Below are 23,029 nucleotides of genomic sequence, written 5' to 3'. Positions count from 1 at the left end.
GATCCATCTTTGATTGTCAAATAATTCCAGGTGCAGTTCACTCTCAGCCAATAAGATTTCATGGAGCATTTTCATCTGTCAGTTGTGGAAGATTATGGCCTTGTCCACACTAATAATTTATTTTATTTTTTTTTTTTTGGAAAATGCATCTTTTTCACTCTGTTTTGGCCTTCTGTCCACACTGAGATGGTGTTTTTGTCAATGAAGACGGAGATTTTTGAAAATGCTCTCTAAAGTAGATACATTTGATACAAAATAGAGGTATTCGAAAACAATCACGCATGTTTAGTCATGTGACGCATATTCTTCCCATAATATCTATGGATCTATGGTTATACCGGCATTGTTGTGCCTGCTATTTACTTTCATTGTTTTACTTTTAAAGATAATGTTTCACTGTAGAATCTTCATATTACATTTCTGCAAAACCAACAAAAAAAATGTATTCGCAATTGGTGTCCTGTGGCAAAACATGGCAAACATGGCGACAACTGCATTTTAGACTATACGATTTTGAGTGTGACCAGGACGCAATAGTGAGTGGTGGGATATTTTGCTAATGAAATTATCATGCCAGAAGAATAGTGTGAGAACTTTTTTATGTCTGCCCTCTCTGTATCATCTCGTGAGGTTTTATTATGTTTTAAGCATGCACAGTAAGGTGATTTAAGCATTTTCAGATTTTTCAGTGTGAATAAGCAACTTTTTAAGAAAGCTTGAAAACGATATGGACGGGGAGCATTTTGAAACGAAAATGCTGTTTCAAATGTCTCCGGATTAATGTAGACGTAGCTTATTCTGATTGGTTGATAACTTTTGACAATGTTTAATCCAGGAGTTTTCTAGTGCAGGAGCACAAAGAGATTTGTGAGTGCACAGGACACAGTTTAAGCGAAACGTAGATTTGCAGTTATCATTATGTCAATTACATTTTTGGGTAAAACCCTATATATTGTATTGTTATATATTGTATTGAGAACTCATTAATTAAATATTTACCATCTTATATTCTGCATAATTTGGTGTTTTTAAATAAACACTGATAAAAACTATACAAGATATTGAGATTGTGTGAGATTGTGTATCTATTGCTTTAACGTTTAATTAACATGATTTTTTTTTCTTACAGTAACAAACCAGGGTAGAAGAGCAGGTCTACCAGGTCTATCATAAATAAAATGTTCACACAGCTTTTTTTAATTCATATTTTCCATTTAGATTCATTCATTTTGTATAACAAATTCCAATTTACTCTACATATAGAAGAAACAACAACCTTACAGCCATGCAGTTCCCCTCACTGAAAAAAAAAAAATCTAGTCTCTTGCACACTGGCTCTATATAGTAAGTAGGGTTGGGAATCGTGAGAAATTTTCCGGTTCCGGTTCCGATTCCGGTTCTGCCTAACGATTCCGGTTCCATTAAAATAATTAAACAGCTAATAAAAATAGTAGTAATGGAAAAATGCACAATACTTGACTCAAACAGTCCTTTTTGTGTTTATTATTCTTGTAAAATGAATTTAACAGAACAAAATCTCAACAAATTCGCTAACACTTTATAATAAGGTTCATTAGTTAAAATCAGTTAACTACATAACATGAACTAATAATGACTGCATTTCTACAGCATTTATTAATGTTACTTTCAACATTTACTAATACATTATTAAAATCAAGAGTTGTATTTGTTAACATTAGTTAATGCTCTGTGAAGTAACATGAACAAACTATGAATGGCTGTATTTTTATTAACTCACATTAACAAAGATTAACAAATACAGTAACAAATGTATCACTCATGGTTAGTTCATAAATGAACCTTATTGTAAAGTGTTACCACAAATTAGATAAGATGCTTGAACAACACACATGTAAGATTCAGACAGATGACATTTTTTGTAAGTTGGATTCATAAAGACTTGTTTCTGAAAGAATGATTCAGTGATAGACACATTTTTAACAGTAATTTGTTGCCACCTAGTGGCGTAACAATGCAATCGATACAGTCGTTATTTGAAGTACAGTTACTTTCAGAAGGTAGCCTAATTTATTATACATAAACACCAGCGTTTCTATCTGAATAATAAACTTTTGTATACTTCTGTTATAATTGGAATAGGCCTATTTGTCACACAGAAATACTGTGCGTTTGAAAATATTGATTGTGAGGCTCTTTATATCTAACGTTACACATGACAACTCTCTTTAGATCAACGGCAGCACAAACGCATATTTGAATGTCGCGATTTTATTTTTGTCAAGGTTTAATATACACGGGCGAATCGTTGTCATTTAGGAATTAGATCATGTGGGTGATGAAATCGAGAACGCGATCTTTTAAAGATTAATCGTGCAGCTTTGGGCACCTCTCTCTCTCTGCATTGAAATCTGATGTATTTGAGTAGCGCGAGGGATTTTCAGTGCATTCATTGCTATAATATTCATGATGTGAGATGTCCCTATTAAAGGATACGCTCCCCGCAATTCGCCCACCCATCGCAGCAGAACCGTTTTCGGAACCGAAACTTAGAAATCTTGCACGGTTCCGGTTCTTTTAAAAAAACACTACTGGTTCCGGATGAGAACCGGTTCTCGGTTCCCAACCCTAATAGTAAGTGCCATTATTTATGATAAATACTTTGTGCATTGTTGTGAAGGAACAAGGCGCCACATTGGCTTATTCACACTGACTGGAAGGCCATCCAATAGAGCACTGCAGTAGCCTAATCTGAAAATGAAAATAGCTTACATCAGGAGCTGCGTAGCACACTCAGATAGGAAGAGTTTTTCTAATGTTGTAAATCCCAAAACTGCATGACCAAGCTGTGCTCTGCTGTCTTGATGGGCAAAAAAGTCATCGCAAAAGGCAAACTGTGAACTGCTCACAACAACAAGAAGATGTCACGGTCAAAGGACTGAAAAAGGAACAGGAATGTGTGATCTGGTGGATAATATAATACATTACAGAATTCTCCAAAACATGTTTTTTTTTTTTTTTTTTTTTATTGACTACATCAATGCTTTTGATAGTAGAATATATGGGTTCTAAGACATTAGGGTCCCAAACCACCTGAACAGTCTCATGAATAACCTTTATACCATTGTATCCTGTCTCTACATTCCTATAACCTTTATGCTGAACATATATGAAATCCTAAATCGACAATACTCAGAATCAAAAGGAAACATCCTGCTGTATGCAGATGATTTCAGCTATTTCTGGAAGTGCAGAAGATCTCAAAGCAATATCAGTAAAGAAGACCTGGAGACGGTCAGGAATTTTGTTTTCCTGTCATCACAGGTAAGTTGAGAGCAGTTCCAGTCCTGAAATCTGTAGACTGAATCTATTTCTGGGAAGGGAAGCAATGAGGTGCCTGAACAAATTGATGAAGTGCAAGGACATTTTGTTGACAAAAAAAGATACATATCTTAAAAGCAACAGTCCTTCCTGGAATGATGTATGAATGTGAAGAAAAAAAAAATTGTTGAAACACTGACTCCTTTGAACATTTTTTCTTGCTTTGAAGGCTTTTGCACATTCCCTGGATTGCTAGAAAACAAAGTAAGTGAGAACAAATTAATTGTTTAGAAAAAGCTTCCTGTGGATTGTGAGTAAATGACAGTGATGTTCATCTCCATGACTCAGTTTTCATCAATAGTGCCACTGGTTGCTGTGGTAGGTGGGCTTGGGCTTCAGCTCATTGAAAATTTCTGCTCTGTAACACTATCTATGATTGTTTCACAAAGGCTATTTCTCATTGTTATAACACTATTTGTTGTTGCAAGCTTTGACTCCTCAGAACCCAACATGATATAAATGCCAAAATTTCTTTTCTTTGTTTAGAGTCATGAAGTAATCTCACAAACAGTAATGCCAGATGTCAGCATCAACATCATGATGTGCACACCCACGATAGTCATATCTTTCAGAGACTCAGAGGCATAGACTTTTTTCCTCTGTAGAGGACATTATATTTTAGCGAATTTTAAATTAGTTTATTTTTTTTTTTAAATAAAAAAAAAAAAACACCTAGAGCTTAATAAAACATGTTGTATAAATCTAAATGGAACAAGGGAATGGACCATGTAGTTTAAGTGATTGCACACAAAATTATGTAATTAATATTTTGGTCTATTTTCTAAGCTTTGTTTAATGGTGTTTCCACTAAAATTGTATTTTAGCAGAAATATCATGGGGTCAATATCATGAAGGCAACTTAAAGGATTAGTTCACCCAAAAATGAAAATTATGTCATTAATTACTCACACTCATGTGGTTCCACACCCGTAAGACTTTTGTTCATCTTCGGAACACAAATTAAGATATTTTTGATGAAATCTGAGAGGTATATGACTCTGTCCATAGTAGGGGTGTGCACAAATAGTCGAATATTCGATCTGTAAGTAATATTCCAAAAATAAATATACTATTCGAATTTTACTATGTTGCTTTGCTGGCCGTAAATGCCGTGAATCCATGATAAATCCTAAGCACTAAAACTCGCAGTTATAACTAAATGCATCAGGTGGCGCTGTGGAGTGTTTTTAAAAAAAGTTTATTGTATTTGATCGTAACAATGTTGTCGTCTGCCTCGCAAAGTTTGGAATTACTTAGATGAAAATGATCTTCCAAAATGGAATTACTTTTGATCAAATGAATTAATGAAACCGAGTTATATAATATCACCACCACAATGAGAAAGCACATGAAATCAAAACACCCGTCGAATGAGGAAAGACAGCTGTCCATCACTGTATTCACGACAGGTAAGCGCAGCTGTACCCCGAGTGAGCCGAGTAGATAACTTATCCTACAGCAAAATGATCTTGAGACATATGCTTCCTTTAAGTTTCGTCGAGGGAGACGTTTACGAACAGAAAACACAAAGTGCTGCTGTTAGAAACTTTGTTTCTAACCGTTATCTTTGTGTTTCTGCAACGTCTGTCAGCGCAGTTCGTTTTCTCACCCGACCCGAGCATGTGGATATTATTGTTTTTCTCAACATGAACATGTGAAACAATTATGAAAACGATAACCATATACTGACTCGAGTGTATTATTGTACTTTTTGTATGATAACTGCCGCTGTCTGCTTTATTAGCATTTTTCCCGTTCATGCTGCTTGTGCTTAAATGCTTTTGTTCTTTATAATTTTTGTTTACACATATTGTTTAATGCTTTGAACTACAATAAAAGCTTAAGATATAATGTAAGCTTGTTGTGTATATTGCCTGATCGTAAGCTTGTTCAGAAATAGTTACAAAATCTTGATGAATTAAATAACGTCCTTCTCGTTTAACGTCATATAAATAAAGGAATATTCGTTTTTTACGAGCCCAAATATTCAAATAAAGTATTTTGGAAAAATGCCTATCCCAAGTCCATAAACAGCAATATAATCAACAATTTCAAGGTCCAGAAAGGTATTGAAGACATCATAAAATTAAGGTTGAACCACTGCAGTCACATCGACCGTTTTAACGAAGCGAGAATACTTTTTGTCTGCAAAAACAAAGCAAAAATAACATAAATAACAAATATCATCTCTTCTGTGTCATTCATATACTTTGTTTACGTCCAGCACTTCCAGGTTCTACCTCAGAATGCCGACTCATTATTGGCCGGCTCCTGCGTCAGCATCACACACATGCTTTATAAAAAGATTTGATTTAATAACAGGGGATTAGGGATAAACATAAACAGTGCAATGCATCAATGCATTCCACACAAATCAATGTATTTTCGTAATCTGCGTTTTTAGGTAATTGAGCGTGTTATGAGTCCCTTTACACTTCTTCACTATTTGGGTCCCATAGACATCTAAGGAGGCAGTAGGTTAAATTATCATGACGAAATCTTGTGACCCCACAAATTTCAAGATTGCATTCTTTCCACAAACTCCGCTGCATTCATAATTACTAATCTAATTAATTCCTTCCTTTGGAATGAACAGAATACAACATATCCGGCTCATCCTGATCTGTTGGCGAGGTCATCACTCTCAAACCTCCTCTTTCATTGGCTTCTATGTGTAATCCCCTATAATCCCAGAAAACAATGGGTCTACTCTGAGCAAAGCATGATTTTATCTGAAGCTCAGGGGGATCAAGGCTGTGCTGAGATGCCAATGTAATGATGATGGTGTCCATTAATATCCAGCTCTGTCTCTGATGTACTAATGGTAATGCTGGCACTCTACATTACATGCTGTCTAGAATGTATCATGGGGCTGAATTCAATCTGTTTTCATACATAAGGTTTGCCTTAGAATGTTTTGCCATTGTTAAGGGTGTTAGGGGCAGGGCTGAATTATGGATCTGCAAGTGCACATCTTTGAGTTCACATCTTTGGAGGCTTGAACCAGTGTTCAAGTCCCAGCTTGTGGTCCTTTCCTGATCCAATTAGGGCTGTTATGACCAATTACGAAAATATGTTGATTTGCATGGAATGCAATGCAATGCATTGCACCGTTTATGTGTCCAAACAAGACTCTAGATATGTATGACAATGTTACTTAATACGGTTGCTAGGGCTGGGCGATATGGCTGAAAACTGTATCACGATATCAGTGTTTCATATCGGTCGATATCGATAATTATTGATATTTTTTATGACCCATTTAAAATAAGGACCAGGAGAAAAATATATTACATTTAAACATTTTTATTTTAAACTTAACCTTCCTCTGATCATAATCCCCTCAGTTATTAAGACAGAAATGTCAACAACCATGGAAAACTCAAATAATTAAAATGTTGTGCGGTGTTGCAGCTACAGATGTTGCTGGTTGAATACGGCTGTGCTCCAAAGGGTGAGCACGGCTAAGGTGGTACATCAAGTTCGTGGTATTACCAGTCATGGCGGGGACGACGGTCTTGCATAATTTGCAGACGACATTGGTCTGACTACGGTCAGACTTATAATATCCAAAAAACTGCCATACTGGCGAGCTGACTTTTCCTCTTTTATTTACAATTTCCTCACTCGCTGCGGCAATCATTTTCTGCTTATCAGTCACCGGTTACTGAAGAGGAATCCAGCAGACTAGCACGAGACAACGATATGGCGCAACCAAACTTGATACTGTTACATGATCGGCTGTTAGCTTGTCACTCCCTACGTTGCTAGGTTACCAGAAAGCGAGTGCCTTTGTTAATGCAACCAAACTTGCTTCGCAACCTCTGTTTTCTTCCGACGAAGAATAAAAAAATATCGAACGTTTTATCGAACACATTTTTTATTGATATCGATCACGTGTCTATCGCGATACATATCGTTATCGTTTTATCGCCCAGCCCTAACGGTTGCCAAAACACTGTTTTGCTTATTATGAGCATTACAAACACATTCTATAACTACTGACACGTGCACATGTTCAGCACTTCAGGACTACATTTTCGATAAATCTGTGCTGAATGAGCGGAACCGCACTGAACAACTTTTTGTCTGCCATGTCATAAAATGTAAGAGCCACTAATCATGAGCGTTTTAGTTTGCTCACGAAGACTAAATAATTTGGTTCATCCAAAGATCCACCAGAGGGTGAGCTGCAGCGGTTAGGGCTGAGCAATATTGGAAAAAAAACTGACATTGCAATATTTAATTTTTCTGCTATATATATTTTGATATGAAAACAATTTCACCAGAAGACTTGAAAAGCTCTATTTGGAAAGAATAACTCATTCTAGAATGATTGGGTGATTTTGTATGGGAGTGCATCTGCATAGAAAATAAACAAATTACAAGCATACAGTAGATAAATACAATAGAATAAAGATACAAATTAAATAAACAGTGCTTTTTCAGGTAAATCTAACAGTATTTAGGTACAGAAATTGAATAATCAAATGTAAATTCTTTTTGTCATTTGCCATTTGATTAACATTAATGACAGACGGCAGCAGATATATATTAGGCTTAGGGCTGGACGATTAATCGGAAAAAGTAATCGAAACCGAAATTCAGAACCTCTAACCGACATAATTTTCCCATGTCGGTTATTTTTTAAATCCTATTAATACTTCCCACTTAAAAACATACTACCGCGTGTGTAGCCACGTGACTCCGCCCCGTCCAGTAAACACGCAGGTGAACGCAGAGTCAACACACAGAGACGGCGTGCGAGCGGTGAGCCTTGCGTCTTCACTAAACTTTGTCAGTTGTATGTGTTTTAAGGTTTGTCAGTTTAGACATTCAAGCAATTTAGACGATCGGATGTGTATTATTATTATATCGAGCTACCATGCTTGCGCAGCTGCATTGAACAATCATACAGACAGTAACGTTAGCTGCACAAAACGTGAAGATCGCGCGCACTGAGAAGCAGAAACTAGTTGTCAGCGCTGTCCTGTGATTTAACACTAAAGTAGCTTAGAAACTCAAAAGTTATTATAGCATATATTTTTCTACTTTTGAAGTAACTATTTACAACCCACAGATTCACAAATGCAATCGCTCTCATTACGTACTGGTACTGTGCGAATTTATCTTTATCTGATTTACAACGAGCAGAAACCTGTAAGAAATGTTACGAACCATAGATAACATAACTGCTGAAAGTGAGCTGTTATGTCAGATCACTCTTTCAATAGGAAAAAATATCTCACCTTTAATAGTGAACTATGAGGGCAAAAAAACAAAAACAAAAAAACCCCAAAACAAAATAATCGTTCATTAATCGTAATCGAGGTAAAATGTTCAATTAATCGAGGTTTTGATTTTAGATCATAATCGTCCAGCCCTCATTAGGCTGTGGTCACTTTAAGACCTAATGCATGGATCCAATATAATGATGCGCATCCATTTTCTTTCTCAATTGTTTAGGTTCACTTAAGACATAAGCAACTGTATTTGCGAGGATTTTTACATAATTTTGCGTCTGTCCGTTAAAGCACAAAAAGACAAGAAAGGGTACTGAATTCTCAAAAAAAAAAAAAAAGAAAAAAAAGTATAGCATAAGACTTAATTGTATGGTAAAATTCCATCAAAGTGAATTGAAATATCCTTACATATTATGCATATTATGAATTAAAGGCACAATATGTAGGATTTTTAGATTAAAATATCCAAAAACAATATATATTTTGTTGACTTGAGTACTTACATTATCCCAAATGTTTTCAAGAATGTTTAAATCCAGAGAAATAAGCAATTTTAACTAGGACACAGACCATGTCGCCTATCAATGAAATCATACCCATGTTACCCTCAGTTTCCGGTTTTATTTTGTAGAAACCATGGAAACACCAAAGACGCTTAAATATATTATGTGTTGTATTAGACAGGTATTAATCAACTGTATAGATTAATACATTCATCTACAGAAAACTAATCATGTTATATAGCTCAACATAGTAAGTCTTATTGTTTAAATCTCGTTTTCTTGATTTACAGTGAGTAGCATGTTTTACCATGCCTAATATCGATCTAGCTTACTGCAGTGTGCAACAAGTGTCTCATAGTAACCACCGAGCGAATGCAGAGTAGCACTATAACAACTTTCAACACATAAATGTACCTAGTATGATAAAACAGCGCTGCTTTACCCAACATACGCTTGACCGGAACAAGCGGAAGCGGTGACTGCGGCATAATAAAAGTTCCGCTTCTCTCAAGACGTGTGTCGCGCAGCATTCGGCCCTGCTCTGCTTCAGCTTAATAATGTATATTTTGTATAAAATTTGATGGAACAAGGGAATGGACCATATCAGTTTATCTGATTCGTATTCATTAATTTAAAAAAAAAAAGAAGAAAAAAAAAATGTTTAAATAAAATTGCGCAAAATTAAAAAAAAAAAAAAAAAAAAATTATGAGCAGACTTGACAACACTGTTTCAGAAGGACAAATTCCATTCATTTTCGACATAAAGATATATTTTTATCAATTTCAATCTTTTCAAGAAGGCCTAACATGATTTCTGAGGTTACTGAAATATTTCAACTTAATATTGATATTTCAAATTAACACTACAGTAATACTTAAAGCTATAGTAATACTGCTTTTAGTTTACCACATTTCTACTACATCTAAATGAACACACATCACATGTACTATCCATCTTATATACTATCCAGCCGCTATGGGTAAATAACTAGAATAACAAAGTGCAGTAAACAGTAATAATATTTGCGCTATACAAACCAGTGCATTTATAAGTACGACAACACATTAAAATAATATGGTAAGAAATACCCATTTGTGATATCAAGCAGAATAACAAGCTGTTTTGTACAGTTTAAAATAACAGAGCAGATGGAAGTCAGACACATTCAATTTACAAATGGCTGCGTCCACTCTTACTTGAAAAATAAGGTGGATACTACTAAATAAACATCAATTTACTAACATCACATGTTGAATAAACACTGAGAAATGAGCCTTATGTATATATGTCTAAGCATAATAAACATAACTACACATCAGTAACTCAAGTTAACTGAAAATATTAGGTCATACCTTATATGTGTATATATTCCACTTTGTTTATGATGGAAAATTTGTTAAAATTCAACAAATTCTGTAGTTGCTTTATTAAGTCTGATAGAACAGACTGTTGCTCTAAATTATTTATATTGTAATAAACAGTGGGAAAAATATCTAAAAAAAAAATATATATATATTCAGAAAGACAAGGCAATGGAAAAAAAAAAAAAAAAACATTCAGGGCTGAATCCCCAGAAGTCCACCCTTTGTGCTGCCCATGGATAAACAACCCATTTTACTGATGATTTCTTGAAAATGGAAGACCCTATATTCATGCCCTATTCTTGAAGTTCCTCATATAAACATTTGGTAAATAGATGCAAAATTTTAAGAAGAAATTATATTGGAGTACGACTGATCTCTTGTGTAGGTCAAAAAGCAATTCTTCATGTGTCATGCCAATGCCCAGGTTGCATTTGTGAGGTCTGCACACATCTTCACCTCGACAGGTGCTTGTCCTGTTGGGAGCTTCTCTTGATGTGGTAAACTTTTACTGTGAAAATCATTTCAGTGTGCTTCCATTAGCAAGGTGTGAGGCACTGTGGGAAATATTACGTTCCCTTTTCTCTCCACAGTCTCTCACATCTTTAAATAAGTCTGGGAAAACTTCTCAACCTCAAAAGACAATTGGCTCCATCACCATCCAACTACAGACCACATTATGTGTAGTGCAATCTGTTCATTATGTGTAGTACAGTCTGTTGGGGGGTATTTATACTTGGTCACTTACAGTTACACGAAAAAGTGTGGGAACCCCTTGCAGAATCTGTGAAAATGAGAATAATTTTTAACAAAATAAGAGGGATCATACAAAATGCATGTTATTTTTTTTTTTTATTTAGTACTGTCCTGAGTAAGTTATTTTACATAAAAGATGTTTACATATAGTCCACAAGACAAAATAGCTGAATTTATTAAAATAACCCCATTCAAAAATTTGGGAACCATTGGTTCTTAATACTGTGCGGTTTTTTTTGTTTTGTTTTGTGATTGTTGTTCATGAGACCCTTGTTTGTTCTGAGCAGTTAAACTGTCCAGTGTTCTTCAGAAACATCATCCAGGTCCTGCAGATTCTTCAGTTTTCAAGGATTTTTGGCATATTTGAACCCTTTCCAGCAGTGACTGTATGTTAGGACTCAAACATATCTATTAAAAAAGGTTCAAACTGATGCTCCAGAAGGAAACACAATGCATTAAGAGCCAGGGGGTGAAAACTTTGAATTTGAAGATCAAGGTAAATTGTACTTAATTTGTCTTCTGGGACAAATCTTCATCTTTTAGGTAAAACATCTTACTCAGGACAGTACTAAATAAAAAATAAGATGCATTTTGTATGATCTCTTATTTTGTTAAAATTATTCACATTTTTACAGATTTTGCAAGGGTTTCCCATTCTTTCTCCATTAATTAAAAAGACGCATTAGAGACAGACAAGAATCTCACAAGCCACAACTGAGAGAGCTACCATGGATAAAACACAGATGAAACTCCATATTAATGGCTATATGGGACAGAGAGAATGAACTGAAATTTTGCTGCCCAGCATTAGCATTAACAAAGAAAATGATGATTTACTGGCTTTTGAGGGATATTATAAAAGGTTAACAGTATGGAAAATTATAGTGACATAGAAAAAACAACAAACTGATTACAAAAAAAAAAAAAAAACAATATTCCCAAAACATTTTGTCACCCTAAATTTTGAAGTGAACGTAATTTAGCAAAACTATTTGACATTCACTTAATGCTTCAGTCCCATTCATTGTAACTGCATAGATGATAGTACAGAATTTCTCCTTTTATGTTCCATGGAAGAGAGATACATACAGGATTTAAAAGGACATAACATGAGCAAACAAGCTTTTTTGTTGGGGGCAAGCTAATCCTTTTAGTTGAATTCGAATCAGAACAGAGAAACAGTGAATAGGCTACAATAAGACTTATTTTTACAAACATTGTCCATTTTTCTTTGAAATTACTAAAAAAGTGCCATTAACAGAATCACTAAGGTATTAAGTGGAATTGGAAGCAGAATCATTTAATTTCTCACTATTCTCATCCTGAGATATGATTTAAAGAGGATTCTTAGGTCAGATTGCTTTCAAGATTGCACTTCCAGTTCTGCATGCAACCTCTCCGTGGATTCCCAGAAATAGAGGCCCTAGAGGTGGAAAGATACAAGGTAGGAAGCTCTGGGTCGTGTGGACGCTCTTGGGATTCAATGGGCTCTGCTCCGTTTGTCACAGGAGAACCGGTACTATCACTGGCACATGATTAATGAAGCAGGTGCTCTACCTAAAGGGCAGGTTACTCAAACCCCATTCCAGACCAAGAATTGCCTATTCCGCATAGTAGAGGATTTCAATTGCTATGTCCTAATCAGGAGAACTCCCTGATGGCTTTGCGGGAAGCTGAAAACGTATTAATTTCACTCTCTTTTGGAGAATTTTACCATCCGGTCAAATGAAGTTACGGAAGTGTATTAGCACTTTAATGGCCTTTAAGGCTGATAGGTTAGAGAGAAGAGTTCACAGCTGCTTTAGACCAGAAGACAAGCTCAATAAAAGATGTTCCCCTGACACTCTAAACAATCTCAGAGTTCTTGGCAAATGACTACATTCAGAGACCTCCTCACATCTCGCTAGTGGAGTTCTGTTACTAACATGCAAATTAAAACCCTGACATATCAGTATTGCGCTGCTCTAATCACCTATTTGAGCATTCTGTCGGGTTTGCTAGACATATGCTACATTTTTAATGTTAAAGACCTTTCATTGCTTTAACAAGAGATCATTTGAACACATAATACTCAATATTGCTTGAATATGCCAAATAAATAACTGAAATTACATGCTCAGAAGCAAATAAGGGAATATAATGTCATGCAATACCTGAATTAATTCTCCTGAATGAATCTTTTTACATTCACCATACATAACCAATAAAGTAGCCTAGTACCCAGCAGTGACTGTGCTTTTCCAAAAAGAGTGTGAAAATTTAATTGTGTGGATTTATGATACACAAAATTCTAGCTCTGAAATGATCTTTACCAAGACAAAAGGTTCAGATATTTTAATTTAAAAATATTTAAAATGTTTTTTTATCAGTGTCATTTCCACCACATACTGTAATGCTTAGCACAATACATAATTTGAGATGTAGTTGAAATGACACTGGTATGGAAATGTTCATGACTTTCAGAAATAATTATTACAAACGTGTATCCAAACGTGTTTGCAGACAAATAAACTAGTGAAAGTGTAAAAAGTGTTTTAATTAAGTTTATTTCATAAAAGTTTACAGGGCCAAAAGTGTCCTTATAGTTGAATAAACCCAGATGGAATAAAACCGGTCTTTCAAGGAACAGCACAGAAAGGTTATTATGAATAGGCTAAATCAGCACAAATGCTCTTATCAGATCATTTAAATGTATAGAATAGCCGGCACTGTGCTCTCGCACTTCATGAGGCCAAGCAATGACTCCGTATTCAATACAAATCCTGTGCCCCTCGGGGCCTGTAAGATGCTCTCGCTCGCTGCGAGACACACATTGTTAGACTAATGAAAAGATAGGATTTGATTAAAACATTTCAAACATCATTTGGACCCTGATGCGAAGCAAAGACGCACCCCTGTCGTGGGCACTTAACTCCTGTGGTTCAGCAGCAGTGTAGACTCCCTGAGCTCAGTCCACAAATCACACTGATGGGTGTATCACGCTAGGAGGGCTCTCCGTTGCCCCTATAGCTCTGCTGGTCGTTAAAAATTCATTAGACAATGTTTTTGCTCCCTTTTGCAGGATGTTACCCTTGTAGCTTACATAACTCAACTGTGAGGCAAAGTTATGTTATTAGAATGGTTCATGGGGACACTCATACAGATAATACTGTGCCACAAAGAAGACCAGAGTGTGTCAGAAAAAAAATGTTTACTGATATGAAGCATAAGTCAGACACTAACAAAAACATGGCTGTGAGGAACAGAAATATAGTATGTCATAATTGACTAATTATGTCTAATTTGCTCAGCCCATGATTACTACTAGAAATGTTCTGTTTAAATTGTACTGTACACTTGAGTCTGACACGCACATCATGACAGAATGTTATTGCACAGACTAATCAGCTGACTCAACCCGGTAACAGTAAAATGGATGAATACATTTGAATTATATTTACTTTCAATATATTACTTGTTTTAATATAATTAATTATAAAGGCAAGTCTGATCATCACATCAATAACAGTAGTTTACACTGTCAAGGGGTTTAGTTTAAAAAAAAAAAAAAAAAAAAAATTATATATATACATTATATATATATATATATATATATATATATATATACACACATACATACATACATTATATATATATATATATATATATACACATTTTTTTTTTTTTTTTTTTTCCCCTTTCAAGCATTATAAAACCTGCTGTTTTAGGCATTGACAGCAGATTTTCATTTAATTTACCCATATACTGTATATATTTACAGTTATAATAAAAATGTATTACATTAATAAGAATCTAAAAAGAATCATGACTCATGATGGATAATGTGAATTACCAGCCTGGTCTCATTGTTAATACGTAGGTATTAATATGTAACTTTCAAAGACACAAAACGTACATTTTTGTACATTTAAAAAGGTACTGAAATGTACAATATTGACATATTTATAGCACTAAAACATAAAAATACTTAAATTTTTCAGCGAAAAAAATATTTACGAATCTTTCATATCATAAAGATATGTATAATTTCCCCTTTTATTGTTTTGTAGATAAATCTAAGATCCCTAAACCCCATCCCGAACCTAAACATACCTATTTTATACAGAATGTTAAAAGAATAAAACATAATAGACAGAAATGTGTAGGAAAATTACAATTTTAGTAAAAATATAACATTAAAACGATATTTTGAGCCTCTAATCCTACACCTACCCATAACCATTTCTTAAAACTATACTGTTATAAATAAAAGAATAACAGACAAACAAGCGTAATCACAATAATTTATTTTTGAGAAAATGTCAAAAGTGGTACCAAAAGTAGTTCAAATGATGATGAGTTGCAGTCGCAGTCCTCTCTGGCGGTGATAGTTTTCTTTATAGGGTACAGAGCAGAATTTAACTTATTAATCCATGAAAATATGAATCCGGCTTCTCCACGTGAAGGTGCGCACTAATTTCAAATGTCAATCCACTGAAACACGGCATGTCGCAATCTGTGACGAAGCAGGTGAGAACCAATGAGCATTCGATATCAGTGCTGTAACAAACTAATTATTACAAAATGGTTAAACAATTACAGAAAATTTATTCATTTTAAGGTTTCAAAGTGTAGTCTTGTTTAACATTATGTAATCCTCCAAAACGAGTTTGCAGCACAAATCACGAACAGAAATGTTATTTTATATTAAGTAGATGAGTAAACTGCATTCAATAAATTTGACTAAAAACATGTATTGATATGACAATTGAATACAACAGATTTAAAACATTAATGCCACGTTTTTAATATTAATACATGGGAATTCATACACATTCACACTTGGATACGTAAATGACTTACGTTTTACTGCTATAAATATGTCAATATTGTACGTTTTTGTGTGTATGAAAACGTAAGTAAATGTACGTGTGGTAGAACCACACTTTACGTAAAAATACACATTATTCTCAGTATTCTCATGAGATCAAGTTGGAATTACAGCAGAAACAAAAGTAAAATGCCCAACCCCAGACATAAAGTAATAAAAATTTGGATGGAAATGTGGGGAAATAATATTACAATGCAAAAAATCTTAATTGTCCAAAACACAGGCTTAATTTTCTTTAACGTAAAATATGACTGAGGCCTTAAGATTTACCCTTTCTCTCTCTTTGCAATGCAAAGGAGAATGCAAAACCCCTCCAGATTTATTCAAATCTCATCATTTAACACTTTTAATCATGTGGTTTTAAGAGCACATAAATGTGGGCTTAAGGGCACTTTTGATTAAAATCCAGTGTTGGGAGAGAGAGTCTGGTGAGCGTTGATTCAGGTCAGTGTGGGTATGCTTGGGCACTGTCTCGCGTGCATTCAGACCTGATTCAGTCCACTCTCATCATGCCCTGCAGTAATGCAAGCTGACATGATGTAAATGAGTTTTAAAGGTACTCGAACTGGGTGGTCATTGCTCTCGTTTAGCGGTCAGATTGACCAGCTCTCCAGCTGCTGGTGTGTCTGTGAATTAGTCCAGCCTAAACCACAACATCACGACTCTATTACAAATGACCATCTCTCCTTGGAGAGAATGGGAAAGAGGGAGTTAAAATAGAACAAAGAGAGAGAGAGAGAGAGAGAGAGAGAGAAAAAGAGACTTTTGACTTTAGAATGTCCTTTATTTATAAATTACTAAAAATTATTTAGAAGAAAACATTCCACAAAATATCCCATATCCCATGTACAATTCTCCACTGAAGATCTCCTATTCTTTTTTCAATGCGTATTTTGTACAGGGACTGCCAGCTTACTTTCGGAAAAGAGCCTGACTCCAACACTGAAGTCCATTTACTTGCAGTTTTTCACACATATTCTATACAGGACCTTTCTAGTTAGAGTTCTGAAAAAGCCCAACTCTGGAGTAGAGATTGACCGATATATCGATTTACCGATATTTAAGCATTTTACCATAATCGGATATCGGTTTTGTAATATCGGATTTATCGATAAACGCCGCCACCTTGTGGGTGTTTTGAGAATCGCGCGCAGGATCGCCATTACAGCGCATCTGAGGGGAGACAAGACAATGGCATGCACAGGTAAAGTATACTTACCTGCTTTGCTGTAATTAGTAAACTTTATTTAACATAGCCATTAATGCACAAATTAGATGTGTTACATAAATGCCTGAAATGTAGCTAGTTTATGCAGCTTGTCTCTAAGAAATAGAGACAAGCTCACGGAGTCACGTAAGATAATCCTCATGTCCTGTTCCAATAAAGATGTAACTTTGCATGAATTAAATACTACAGCCATGAATGAGCACATGTTGGAAATAAAAGCGCTGAATTTAATTCTCTCTCAGTTGTCTCTGCTCATCATTAATCTATATAATCTATATAACCATTAATTTGCTAATAAACATCCAAGTAAACAACTCTATGGAAATTAATTATTTATTATCTCCGCAAGCGATCGCAGTTTGAGTATAGTTCTGTGTAAATGCATAGATAAACAGTGCTTTGTCAGCAGATATTTCATAATCTAGAACAAAAACATTAATAATTCTGATATAACATTGAGAAATGCAATAAAATATGAAGTTTATATTCCAATATTCCAGAGTATATTATTCAGTTATTTAGCATTATCCCGCTGAATTATTCTTCACTCTTTAGCCTATTAAACGGCTTATAAATCTACTAAAACTGTAGTTTAAAATGAAGTATTACATTTCTGCAAAGTTGGGCACATAAACACACAAATTATCGGTATCGATTCTGAAACAAAAAAAAAAAATCAATATCGGTAGATCACTACTCTGTAGTGAGTTTTCAATGACAACATATTTCCAAGAACTTACTCCCAATCTTCATCCTTTAAACACATTTTGAAGCCAGGGAATCCATATGGCTCTTTGCATGTCTTAGATAAAATAACCGTTCTTCAAAGATCCATACATCAGGAATCTCCCATTCTCAGAGAGAGTAAACATCCGCCACAGTTCCAAAACACCAATATAAGATGGTATAAGGCCTCCAAGCAAAGTTCCTTTTAATTTCTTTGCAAATAATTGTTTATCCAGGCACGTTCTTCAAGTCTTACATAAAAGGGCACATGCAACATCCATCCAAACATGAGAATGATGATAAAGAAGACACTGAACAGCCATTAAGCAAAAGGTTGCCAATCTGGCCTTTATATCAATGAGTCCCTGTCCACAATCATGCACTGGCAAATAAAGGATAGCTGGTTTTAGCCAATGCTGTCCTGACCAAAAAAAGTCCACCAGAATTTCCTGTATTTCTCAGATCAAATTGAATGGTGGATCAAGAACCCTAAACACTTTTATCCAAGACAAAATAGAAAAAAATAAAAATTCTCCAAAACCATAACACTTAAGAATATGGAACAAGTATTGGTGATCTATGTGATCAAAAGCCTTGTCCTGATCTAGAGAAACAATATCAAAATCAACAGCGTACACCTTAGTATATTTTAAACTCATTAAAAACAAATTATCATAAATAGATCTCTTAGGTATACAATAAGATTGATCCTCAAATATTAACTTCAACACATTGTAAGTCCATTAACAATACACTTAGAGAGAGTATCTTATAATCAGTGGTAAGAAAAGATACAGGCCTCCAATTTTTTAGCATACACAGATCTTTTTTTTTTTTTTTTTTTTTTTTTTTTTGGAATTAGAGAAAGAACAGCCAGCTGACAAATTTTAGGGAGCATCTTCAGATTAAAAATTTCCTTTAACACACTAAAAAAAAAATCTTGTCCAATTTCCTTTCAAAGAAATTTATAAAACACTGCCGGTAGACCATCAGTGTCTGGTGCTTTTCCTGTAGCAAGCTGATTAACTGCTTCAGTCACTACGCCATAGGAGAAAAAAAAAAAAAAAAAAAAAAAAAAAATCACATTCTAAGCTTTGTGCATCTTGTTTGTCCAATACTGGCAAATGAGTAAAAAGTTCACATGAAGGACAAAGAACAGTCTCTTATTTTGCATATAAATTAGTATAAAAGACCACTGCAAGTCTTCTTATCTCGAGGATCTTAAGTAATTATCCCATTTGATTTACGAAGGCAATGCATAAAGTTTGGATGAATATGTTTTTTTCTCCAAATTAAAGAAAAAAGTTGTAGGAGCATCCATATCTTGCACATATACAAAACGTGATCTAACTAAGGTTGTTTTAACTCTCTCGTAGCATTTCCCTTAATTCTTGTTTTTTAGCATTTAATCGTTCTTGCAAAAAAGAAACATTTTGATTTTGATTAATCAGGCTATTTTGAATTCCACAAATTTCTCGTTCTGTATAAACCATGCTTGAATGTATTTTGTGTTTGCAACAAAAATTGCTGACAAAAGTTTCATCTGAACTTTCTCCACTTCCCACCACTGAAGCAGATTTTTATAATCACATTTCTGAGAAACCCAATAGTTCCAAAAAATTTAAATTTTCACAAAAATCATCTAATTGGTCTAATACGAGTTTGGTATTTAATCTCCAATAATAAAACTAAGGAGTTGTTTGTGACAATGATATATGTAAAGTAACAAGATGATGGTCTGAGATAACATTTGGAATTATGTGTGTGTTCACAGCTCTATTACACATTGTTTTCTTCACATAAAATCTGTCTAAGCGAGCAGCACTAATCTTATTCTCTGTTACTCTAATCCAGGTATACTGCTTCACTCCATTCTTCTCTCTCCAAATATCAACAAGTTCTGTTTGTTTTATAACAGTTTTTGAAGATAAGGCATATAAAGGGCGAGGCTCTTCTACATTCCTGTCACTAATAAAATCTGTATTATCCATAAAAAGAAAACAGGGTAAGAGATTAAACAAAACCAGAGATGTAAAAAGAAACTCAAAAAAGATAGACAACCATGTGGTTCCTATTTTGATTTGCCTCTTTTATAATGACCTCTAGTCCGAACATTTCTTGAGCTTTGCCTTACTGAGGTTAAGTATTTCTTAACCTAAATCTCTTCTGCTAGGACAGTACTTCAGTACTACACTCGCTACATATTTTTATCACTGATTCTACAAATGTATTCAGATCAGGAAACAACTCAGCAAGTTCAACACTTTTTCCTTTTTTTTCGTCCCAGGAATTTATTAATCTGTTCAACAGTAGCGTAGCCTAGCCTATACAAGTTTCATTCATAGGCCTTATCCATATCACCATCAATGCACGATTCATCATATGCTACCGTCAGTGACTTCAGACATTCCATCTATTGCATCATCACTACTCCCAACATTCCTCTTAATCAAAAACGCTTCACAGTCTGGACCATCAGTATTTTTCTGAGCACTTCCAGCACTGCCACTTGGTTTTTCATTATAATTAACAACATGAACCGCTTGTCTTACCTCAATGTTGCTCTCTTTCTGAATGCTCATCACACCAGACTCCACATTGACCGTCTCTGCCTGCAAACTGTCTTCAGTCACTGTATTATTTTCCACAACTCTCTGTAGGCCTTGATTTTCATCAGCGCGTTATTGGGACAGGTTAAACGTTTGTGTCCGGTTTCTCCACATTCAAAACAATGTCCATGCTTGCATACACCATGTATGAGCTCTCTCCATGAGACACACTGAAAGACACATCAAGCGTTTTGTCAGGAGATGTTAAAAACATGTAAACTTGCCTTCTAAAAGAATCGCAGAATCGTTTTCACCCACCTGCAATTTTTCCGAACCTAATCTTTTACATCATTGCCAATAAACGGAGGTAGCCTTCATTTGAGACAGTAACTTTTGTAGCCGGAGCAGATAAGGGTGTTACAGGCACGTAAGTTTCCGTTTTCAATCATGTCCTTCACTAAATTTTCATTTTTCAAGAACACTACAGCCGCCTTATTCACTTTCGAGGCAGAGTTTATGTTTTCGTGACCAATTTTTTCAGCGACTTCTAAGATCACATCTTCGATTTTTGCGCCTAATTCCGGCACACACCTGAAACCATTCCGGAGAGAAAGGCCATTCTCTCTACTTACTAAATCAGAGAAACACACACAAAAAAAGAGAGGAGAGAGAGTAGATATCGGTTAAACCGAGAAAAATAATAAGAAAAAAAAAATCAGAAAAACCGCTCTCCCACATGCAATCCAAAGGGTACACTCACTCCCAGCATGCACCAGAAAGAGAGAGAGAATTGCTGCGGTGATGGAAAGGAAACAGTCAGTGTTGGGTAAGTTACTTCAAAAAAGTAATTAATTACTAATTACTCATTACATCATCAATATTGTATTTAAAATGTTTTCTAATTACTCTGTCTGAAAAGTGATTTAATTACTCAATAAATAACTTACTAATTACTTCTTAAAATCCCTATAAACCTTGACTGGGTAGACAATAGAAAGGAAACTCTTTTAATAATTTAGTCAAACATGGAATAGTTTAGCCTTTTATAGCTTTTAAAAACATTTTAACTTTATTAAAACTTATACTATAGTACTTTTATTTACTTTATAATAATTCAATTTTTTTAGTAACAAATAGGGATGTCACTATACCAAAAATCTAGCAGTCGGTACCGATACCACGGTAAAAATATATAAAAATACAAATAAAACAATGCTATATAGGCTATTTTTTTTCCAGGTAGGTCTAATAGTAAAAATACCACAGAAATTGAATAATCAAATATAAAATAACTCTGCATAGTGATAACTGTATAAATTAAATACAGTTTAATCCTTATTAAAGTTTTTCTTTTATTGTTTGATTATCATTTATAATACAGACAGCCAGCAGTAGACAGTAGCATGTTTTAAAGACTGCTAGACAATGCAATGACGGAGACAATGCTGTTACACGCTGTTCACATTCACATAACCAACGCGAATATACGCCAAAATGGGCATTTTGACATAACTGTGTGTGTATTTGAACGTTTATGTATAATAAACCGCGAAAATTGACACTCGCGAGAGGCGGCTATGTGTGTGCGCTTTGGCTGACTGAAGACGTCTCTCAGAGTGCGCGCACGCAGTTTTTTCTCCCTAGGACATAGTTTACATTTTACCGTAATGTTCTTGCCTACCTGTGTCAAAAAAGTGAAGTAACTGGAATATTTCCATTCTGCAAAACAGCCACTCGCTTCTGCCGACATCACAGCCAACTGGTGCGAAGTTGCGAACTGCACTACAGCTAACGATTTTAAAGAGGCAGCGTTCACTTTTATCTTTAGACGACAAATTTAGATTTTAAATTCAATATTGATTTAAACAGAACTGTTGAACTAATTTACAGTATGTAACGCAAGTACATTATAAGTAACTGTAATTAAATTACCTAAAAATGAACAGTAATCCCTTACTTTACTTTTTCTGTGGATAAGTAATTTAATTACTGTAACGCTGGAAACAGTGCTGGGCCAGTGTTGGCAAACAAAATACAAAAAAAAAAGAAGAAGTTTATCTAATAGCTGCACTACATTAAAATGTATTTTTTTGAGGTTGTAAATGAAATAAAAATTATTGGAATGTGTCTTACAAAAAAATACTATTTCAGTTTTTTCTACTTCAAACTGTCATGTTTAATTTAATGTGTTGCTGTTTCCTTGTAACTGTTTGTGAAAGTGAAGTGAAAGTTTTTTTTTGTTGTTGTTGTTTTTTACCGAAGGGAAAAAAGAGAACATTCTGACGTCATTAACTCACCCTTGTGTTATTTCAAACCTGCATCATTTTCTGTCTTCCATGGGACATAACTTTTCTTAATAATCGACTGATCTTTTTCATGGAAGTAGTCTGAAATAAAATAAAAATAAAATCATCAAAATCACACACTTCCCA

General features: G+C 34.7%; 1 long non-coding RNA gene across 2 annotated transcripts; it reads right to left on the bottom strand.

Annotated features, from left to right (window-relative positions):
- Window positions 1-17,506: 17,506 nt before the first annotated feature.
- LOC127510568 (uncharacterized) lies at window positions 17,507-21,458 on the bottom strand. Of its 2 annotated transcripts, XR_007929675.1 has the most exons (4): window positions 21,358-21,441; window positions 20,916-21,228; window positions 20,601-20,827; window positions 17,507-19,086 (listed from the first exon to the last, which is right to left on the bottom strand). It is a non-coding gene; the product is annotated as an uncharacterized LOC127510568 (long non-coding RNA). The 2 variants fall into 2 exon arrangements; XR_007929674.1 differs by having other exon boundaries at window positions 20,916-21,458.
- Between the last annotated feature and the right edge of the window lie 1,571 nt (window positions 21,459-23,029).

The sequence above is a fragment of the Ctenopharyngodon idella genome, chromosome 4 (genome assembly GCF_019924925.1).
Source record: "Ctenopharyngodon idella isolate HZGC_01 chromosome 4, HZGC01, whole genome shotgun sequence".
Taxonomy (NCBI): domain Eukaryota; kingdom Metazoa; phylum Chordata; class Actinopteri; order Cypriniformes; family Xenocyprididae; genus Ctenopharyngodon; species Ctenopharyngodon idella.
This window is presented reverse-complemented; position numbering and strand designations above follow the sequence as displayed.